The sequence below is a fragment of the Triticum aestivum genome, chromosome 4A (assembly GCF_018294505.1).
Source record: "Triticum aestivum cultivar Chinese Spring chromosome 4A, IWGSC CS RefSeq v2.1, whole genome shotgun sequence".
Lineage (NCBI taxonomy): Eukaryota > Viridiplantae > Streptophyta > Magnoliopsida > Poales > Poaceae > Triticum > Triticum aestivum.
In genome coordinates this window covers 73,487,765-73,496,739 of record NC_057803.1, presented here as the reverse complement: position 1 = coordinate 73,496,739, position 8,975 = coordinate 73,487,765, and positions in this window count along the sequence as shown.

Sequence of the window (8,975 nt, the reverse complement as noted above, 5' to 3'; positions counted from 1 at the left end):
TTTGCTCCAGCGTCGACATGGAGCTTGGGAGATAGTCCAGGAGCAGATGCACATTGTGGTGTACATGAACGACATCTAGAAGATGGTGAATAGTATGTTGGGTCCGTGGTTCGTGGCTGGCAGGTATGGTTTCCTCCTCCGATGTCTTAGTTATGTGGGGTGCTATATCTCGAGTTCGATGGCATGTCCGGGGTGTTGCCTCGGTCTGATTCGTTCAACGGCAATGGGTTCACCTTTGGTGAGTCACCTTGGAGGTCCGCAAAGCTGCATATCAGTGATGGAGCCGCGTCCAGCTCGAGTGAGGAGGTGATCCATCATTTTTTTCTTTGGTGGCTATTATGGTGGAACCGGAGGCAGGTGACAGGCATTCATGTCAATTAAGCTCAGGGTATTCTTCAGTCTTGATTGTAATTTTTGTTCTTGGCTAGCGTTCCTCTGTGCCAAGGCTAGCATTGTTGTCTTTTTAGTTTTGCCAAGTCGGTGTGTTGGCTTATATTGTGATCTTTATGGTATAAATGAGATGTATTACTATGCAAACAAAAGTATCTTCTACGAACAAAACAGAAACTCACAGGGGCACGCAGGTGCAAGGGCACACATATGCCTAGCCCTGCCTCATTGTACGATTGTTTTGCGGTCCGCAAAGTCTTTGGGTTCCGTATGAGGATGCCCCAAGTTTTAAGTTTTAGTTTCTGAAACATGCTTATTTTGTCGTTCCTTTATACCATGTTCCAGTACTTGAAATTTGATGAAGTTATAAAAACTTGTCAAAACCTATTTAAAAGTGGTCTTATCTGAAAACCCTCGTCACAAGTATGCAAACAAAACTTAATTTGTACTTTCGATTCAAAAGATGCAAAAGATTCAAAACCAAAAGCCCAAAGAAAAATGGGTTCAATGCCCCGCACATGCGTGCCACAAATCCCCTCAAACATCTGAGTAACTTTAGGGAGAACCAAGTCTCAACCATAGCTGCCGCCAAGTTCCTCTGCCACGCCGCCACCTTGGTCCTCCTCATCTTCTCCATTAATTAGGCGGTCTTTTAGGCGGCAAGAGGCGTGAGACCCATCTGTCCCTTTTTTATTCCAGCAACATCGATAAGATGGTAATGGCCATGGCATGTTGAAATAACGTCTTTTTGGTCTCTCCCTACCTCGATGGCATCCGATCCGGCGCTAACAAAGGTCCTGTGAGAGTTGTGTTCCTAGATATGTTGGCTCTCTTCATATCTTGCTAGTAGTGTGTATGTCACATCCCTAGTATGGTAATGATCTAGGCTAGTAAATTTCTTGAATGCATCATGTTTAAATTCCAAAGAATTTGAAATGGGAATTGAATAAACCCTAGCACCACATTAATAAACTAGATTCAACTAAAATACTTTTCAATGAACCCAAAATGCCCTTCAAAAATGTTCATGATTAAGGAAAAAGGTGAAAACCTTAACCAAAGATGGTGCACATTTTTGCATGGTATTTATGGGCTTTGAATTAACCCATATTGTATTTGAATTGGGGCTAGTAAATGCTATAAAAATAATCACACCTCCAATAATTCTGGAATTTGTTGTGGGGCTTTGGAATAGTCCATATTGCATCCACAATGAATTTGAGAAGCAACATAAATGGTTTAGTATTTTTTCTAAATCAAAGCAGAGCAAAGAAAAAGAAAACAGATAATAAAATAAGAAAAGACAGAGAGGAGAGAGAGCTTACCTGACATAGCCAAACTGGCCGGTCTAGCCCACTAGGGGCAAGGGGGTCTTCTTCCTCGTCGCGCCAGAAGGACTGGGCGCGTGCCTGACGCGTGCGTGCTCCACGCGCCACGCAGCTGCCTGCCTGGCCTCCCCTAGCCAGTGCGACATCGTGGATCACTTTGCGGGAGCCCTTTGCATTGAGCCGACATACCCATTAGCCCCCTCACACTCTCTCTCGCTCTCCCGTCGCCATGGCCGAAGCCTCCAAGCTTGCGTCGCCACCATAGCCATAGCCATTGCCTCTCCCTCGACTTCTCGACGTGTCCAAGAGCTTCGTCGCATCGTCATCCTCACCAGAGGCCCTACATCACCTCCACGTCGTCATCTTCTTACTCGGGATGCCGGAGATCGCTACCATATTTCCGCCCGCACCAGACCTCCCCCAAGCCACTGAGACCGCTGTCGACTTCATTGTGAGCTCATGGACCTTCCCCCCTAACCACGTGGTCTATCGCTCACTGATAACCCACAAGTATAGAGGATCAATTGTAGCCTTTCTCGATAAGTTAGAGTGTCGAAACCAACGAGGAGTTAAAGGTAGAATTTATATCCCTTCAAGTTCTATCGACCACCGATACAACTCTACGCACGCTTAACATTCGCTTTACCTAGAACAAATATGAAACCAGAAGTACTTCGTAGGTGTGATAGGATAGGTTTGCAAGATAATAAAGAAGGCGTAAATAAAAGAAAGCTAGGGGCTGTTTACATAAAGAAACAATTAGGTTAGTTTTAGTAGAGAGCTTTTTATCACAAGAAAATTATTTGTCCCTAGGCAATCGATAACTAGTCCGGTGATCATTATTGCAATTTTATATGAGGGAGAGGCATAAGCTAACATACTTTCTCTACTTGGATCATATGCACTTATGGTTGAAACTCTAGCAAGAATACACAACTACTAAAGATCATTAAGGTAAAACCCAACCATAGCATTATAAGATATCAAGTCCTCTTTACTCCCATATGCAAACAACCTACTTACTCGAGTCTATGCTTCTGTCACTCATGCTACCCACCATAAGCAATTCATGAACATATTGCAAACCTTACAGTGGGGATCCCTCACGTTTGCGTGACACGGAGAGCACCATAGGACAACACCAATAATAAAACATACAACTCAAACCAATCATGATCATCAATCAACTCATAGGACAAAACAGATCTACTCAAACATCATAGGATAACCATACATCATTGGGAAATAATATATAACGTTGAGCACCATGTTCAAGTAGAGATTACAGTGGGGAGAAGAGGTGTTACACCGCTGCATAAAGGGGGTTAGAGTTGGTGATGACGGCGGCGAAGTTTTTGGTGTAGATCGGCGTCATAGTGATGGCCCCGACGGTGTTCCGGCGCCACCAGGAGAGAGGGGAAGAGAGCCCCCTCCTTCTTCTTCTTCCTTGACCTCCCCCTAGATGGGAGACGGTTTCCCCTCTGGTCATTGGCCTCCATGGCGGCGGAGGGGTAGGAGTCCCTCCGAGATTGGATCTATCTCTTTGTTTCTCTTCTGTTTCGCGGCCTGTTTTCTGGCCTTTCACCGTTTCTTAAATATCCAGAGATCTGTAACTCGGATTGGGCTAAAATTTTAACACGATTTTTATCTGGATATAAGCTTCATTGCGGCCTAAGGACACCTCTAATCGACCTTTGGGGTGGCCACAAGCCTGCCAGGTGTGCCCTGGGTAGGGGGCGCGCCCCTAGGGCTTGTGGGCCCCTCGGGCATCGTCTCATGTTGGTTCGACTTGCCAAAGATCACATGTATTCCAAAATAATTCTCCATACATTTTTATCGCATTTGGACTTCGTTTGATACGGGTATTCTGCGAAACAAAAAGCATGCAACAAAGAGGAAGTGGCACTGGGCACTGAATCAATATGTTAGTCCCAAAAATAATATAAAATGTTGCCAAAAGTATATGAAAGTTGTAGAATATTGGCATGAAACAATTTAAAATTATAGATACGACGAAGATGTATCACTCACCGTAGACGTCGATTCAAAGTTGACAGAAGTATGCCAACGTAGCTCCAGCGATCATTTGGTCACCCCGACACGCCCATCTAATTCGCAGCAACGTGTAAAGCCTCGCTAGCACTCTAGCTCATTCGCTTGCACATCGTAGCACATGAAAGAACATGCGGTGCCCCCATGTTTGGTTTTGGTAATTGATGACAATCTCGATGGATTAATGGTTGCCTTGAGTTATATTTGAAGGTTTTGTCCATAGGCTTTTCTTGGAGTACATGTGTTGGTTTCAAGGAGAGTTTGTGTCGACCAAGGTGCTATTCAAGGAATTACCTAAAGATTGGTCTTGTGAGAGGTTGATCAAGACTAAGTCAAAGAGTGAATCAAATTGATCAACACACAAAGCGTAGAAGATGTACCGAGAGGGATCAAGTGATCCCATGGTATGGTAAGCATTGTCAATTACGCTTTGTGTACTAACCCATGGTCTTCGTGAGAGTTCTTTGTGGGGTTAGGTTGCGGTGTGCGAGTTCAAGTGATGCATCACGAGAGATCAAGTGCTTGAAGCTTGCCGTCCATTGTGGTGACAATGGACTTGTGAAGATTTGCCGATGAGTGGCTCACCCATAGTGGACTATGGGGGAGCAATCATCTAGTCTTAATCGAGCCAACGCAATCAAGAAAGGTGGTCCAACTTGAGGGAGTCAAGATCGTCATCATATAATTCAAGTGGACTTTGTGCAAGGCAAAGGTTTTCCCTTGATAGGTCTTCTATTTTACTGGTCTCATGGTGGTAGTTGGGAGATCGGGTTATAGGATCAATTGCCGTACTATCAAGGGGGGCTCTCGATGAGTAGCTTGATCGTATCATTCGTAGAGAGCTAAACCATTGCATCCTTGCATCATATTTCTTGGTTCTTGTTTGGTTCTCTTTGTGAGTCTTAGAGCTTATGGTCATCTTGATGACAAGCTCGAGTTCATCGAAAACGGAGTTCACTTGCTTCTTCTATTGCGTTTTCGGTGTTGGAGGTTTTACCGGTCTTATTCGAGGAAGGGTTCTCACCATTTTCTTATGGGCCTATTATAATTTCCTTATTTTTGCTATTTCTATCAAGATTGTGTTAGCCCTTGTCGCTAGCTTTCCAACAAACTTGATTTCATCAAATTCAGAGCTCGTATGTGAAAGTTATGGCGGTTTTGATCTTACCTGTTTTACATAGACTGGTTGTACCGCTTATTACACCGGTTGTACCAATTGACCGGTACTACCAGTGTTTGGGGCTGTTGTACCACTCCAGAGTTGGTCCGATGGTTGTACCGGCCATGTACCACTCTACCACCGGTCTGGCTTCTATTGTGGAGCTGTTGTTGGGAGGTTGTGGGCCGGTTGTACCGGTTAGTTCAGTTTAATCGGTACTACCGGTTCCCCGGGTTGTTGTACCTCTTAGGGCTTTTTTCCTACAGGTAGGTTTTTCCTCTGCTTTGACCGGTTGTATCGGTTCGTGCACCGGTTGTACCGGTCCTACAGTTTTCTGCACATAACGGGCAGATTCGTGGGGACCTATAAAAGGGGATCTGCTTCCCCATTGGACCCCATCCCTTGAGCTCGTGTTCTTCCCTCATTGTTAACCTTCTTCGAGCTTTCTATCTCTCAATCCCTCCAATGATTCTTGCTAGTTTTTGAGAGAAAAGAGACAGGAGATCTAGATCCATGTTTCCACCAATCACTTTCTCTTCTATGTGAGGGGAACCCATTGGATCTAGATCTTGGAGTTCTTCGTGTTCTCTTCTTCGTTCTTCCTCTCATTTTCCTCCCTAGCATTAGTTGCTTTGGTGGGATTTGGGAGAGAAGGAGTTGGGAACTCCATGTGCCCTTGCCATTGCATTTTGTGCATCGGTTTGAGTTCTCCACGGTGATACGTGGACGCTACAAGTTGAGAAGCTTATTACTCTTGGGTGCTTGGTACCCTTGAGCTTGTTCCTCTTGGGTGCTTGGGCGCCTTAGACGGTTGGTGGTGTTCGGAGCTCAGTCATTGTGGTGTAAAGTGCTACCTCTTGAGCACTGCATTGTATTTCCCCGAAGAGGAGAGGATGATGCAGCAAAGTAGTGTAAGTATTTCCCTCAGTTTTTGAGAACCAAGGTATCAATCCAGTAGGAGGCTACGCGCGAGTCCCTCGTACCTACACAAAAACAATAGCTCAACGCAACCAATGCGCTTAGGGGTTGTCAATCCCTTCACGATCACTTACGAAAGTGAGATCTGATAGAGATGATAAATAATATTTTTGGTATTTTTGGTATAGAGATGCAAAGTAAAAAGTAAAAGCAAAGTAAAGCAAAGCAATAATAAAGTGATGGAGATTGATATGATGAGAAAGAGACCCGGGGGCCATAGGTTTCACTAGTGGCTTCTCTCAAGAGCATAAGTGTTCTACGGTGGGTGAACAAATTACTGTTGAGCAATTGACAGAATTGAGCATAGTTATGAGAATATCTAGGTATGATCATGTATATAGGCATCACGTCCGAGACAAGTAGACCGACTCCTGTCTGCATCTACTACTATTACTCCACTCATCGACCGCTATCCAGCATGCATCTAGAGTATTAAGTTAAAAACAGAGTAACGCCTTAAGCAAGATGACATGATATAGAGGGATAGTTTCATGCAATATGATAAAAAAACCCATCTTGTTATCCTCGATGGCAACAATACAATACATGCCTTGCTGCCCCTTTTGTCACTGGGAAAGACACCGCAAGATCGAACCCAAAGCTAAACACTTCTCCCATGGCAAGAACAACCAATCTAGTAGGCCAAACCAAATTGATAGTTCGAAGAGACTTGCAAAGATAACCAATCATACATAAAATAATTCAGAGAAGATTCAAATATTATTCATAGATAGACTTGATCATAAACCCACAATTCATCGGTCTCAACAAACACACCGCAAAAAGAAGATTACATCAAATAGATCTCCACGAGAGAGGGAGAGAACATTGTATTGAGATCCAAAAAGAGAGAAGAAGCCATCTAGATACTAACTATGGACCCGTAGGTCTGAAGTAAACTACTCACACTTCATCGGAGGGGCTTGTATGATGATGTAGAAGCCCTCCGTGATCGATGCCCCCTCCGGCGGAGCTCCGGAATAGGCCACAAGATGGGATCTCGTGGATACAGAAAGTTGCGGCGGTGGAATTAGGTTTTTGGCTCCGTATCTGATCGTTTGGGGGTACGTGGATATATATAGGAGGAAGAAGGACGTCGGTGGAGCAACAGGGGGCCCACGAGGGTGGAGGGCGCGCCTAGGGGGGGCAGGCGCGCCCCCCTACCTCGTGGCCTCCTGTTAATTGGCTTGACGTAGGGTCCAAGTCTCCTGAGTTGTATTCGGTGAGAAAATCATGTTCCCGAAGGTTTCATTCCGTTTGGACTCCGTTTGATATTCCTTTTCTTTGAAACCCTAAAACAGGCAAAAAACAACAATTCTGGGCTGGGCCTCCGGTTAATAGGTTAGTCCCAAAAATAATATAAAAGTGGATAATAAAGCCCAATAATGTCCAAAACAGTAGATAATATAGCATGGAGCAATAAAAAATTATAGATGCGTTGGAGACGTATCATAAAGCTCTGGGCTAGCGTCGGGGTCTCCAATTAGGTTGTGGAGATCACCCCGAGAAATTTGATGGGTACCGGTGACCGCCCCCAAGGGTTGCCAAAGTCTACGGGTTCGGTGACCGTCCCCAAGGGTTGCCATTTGTACGGGTTCAGTGACCGCCCTCAAGGGTCCCTTAGTGGAATCACGACATCTTGCATTGTGAGAGGGCGTGAGGAGATTACGGTGGCCCTAGTGGCTTCTTGGGGAGCATTGTGCCTCCACACCACTCCAACCGGAGATTAGCATCCGCAAGGGTGTGAACTTTGGGATACATCATCGTCTCCGAGTGCCTCGGTTATCTCTTACCCGAGCCTTTACTTATGCACTTTACTTTGTGATAGCCTTATTGTTTCACGTCATATATCTTGCTATCACTTAGTTGTTTATCTTGCTTAGCATAAGTTGTTGGTGCACATAGGTGAGCCTAGTTGTTGTAGGTTTTGTTCTTGACAAATTAACTGCTAGGTTTATTCCGCATTTGTTGAAGCCTAAACCATAATTATTTTAAAGCACCTATTCACCCCCTCTAGGCATCATACACGATCTTTCAATTGGTATCGGAGCCTCGTCTCTCTTTGTTAGGCTTTACCGCCTAGAGAGTAAAGATGTCGAATAGGGGATTAGGATTCTCTGACACTCTTAGTTTCGATGGCACAAATTTTGATGTTTGGGTAATTCGCATGCTTAATCTCTTTAGGTTTATGGACCCAAATTTAGAGTGAATTGTAGATATGGGTTTTTCTCCTCCAAAGGATCCCCAAAGATTATCTTTAGAGGATGATAAAAACTCTTATCTCAATGCTCAAGCTTCTAATGTGCTTTTCGATGCTTTGAGCAATGTAGTTATATTTCAACTCATGTCGTTCCGGGATGCTCATGAGTTGTGGACAAAGCTTCAAGATAAATATGGTGTGTCCAAGATTTGTCGGGATGATTGTTCTCCCTCCACCTCCGGCCGTGTTGCCTTCTCAACTTCTTCTACTTCACCTACATGTGGGTTTCCACAAGGTAATGTTATGGTGAGTAGTGTTGGTCATTGGAATGATGATAGTGTGCTTATCGTTGATGACTCTTCATCTCTATCTTGTTGCAATCCTCCATCTTTGGACTTTAACACTTCGTGCACCTTACATGTTTCACATGCTTGTGTTGATAGTCCGTGCATATCATGTAGAAATTGCTTGACTAAATCTCATAATGATATGCTTGTATATCTTGTTGCCATGACAAAAATGCATGTATTTCCTCGAGTTGTTGTGCTAACAATGTAGAGGAAACCCAACACTCCATGGAACAAGATGTGGTCTCAAATGGTGCTTCAAGGGATCCTACATCATCATCTATTGCTTTATGCCTTATGGCTAAGGCTTCAAAGGTATCTCCTACTTTGAACCCTAATATGTCTCTTGATGATGATGTTAATGCTAATGATGATGAGGATAATGATGAAGAGAATGATAATGTTGCCTCCTTAAAAATTAAGGGGAAATGATTTTTAAAGCTCTTCATAAAAATAAAATTGTTCGTTCCAACTTCATGGAAATCATGTCCATTGCCATTGAGGGCAAGAAATATATTGAG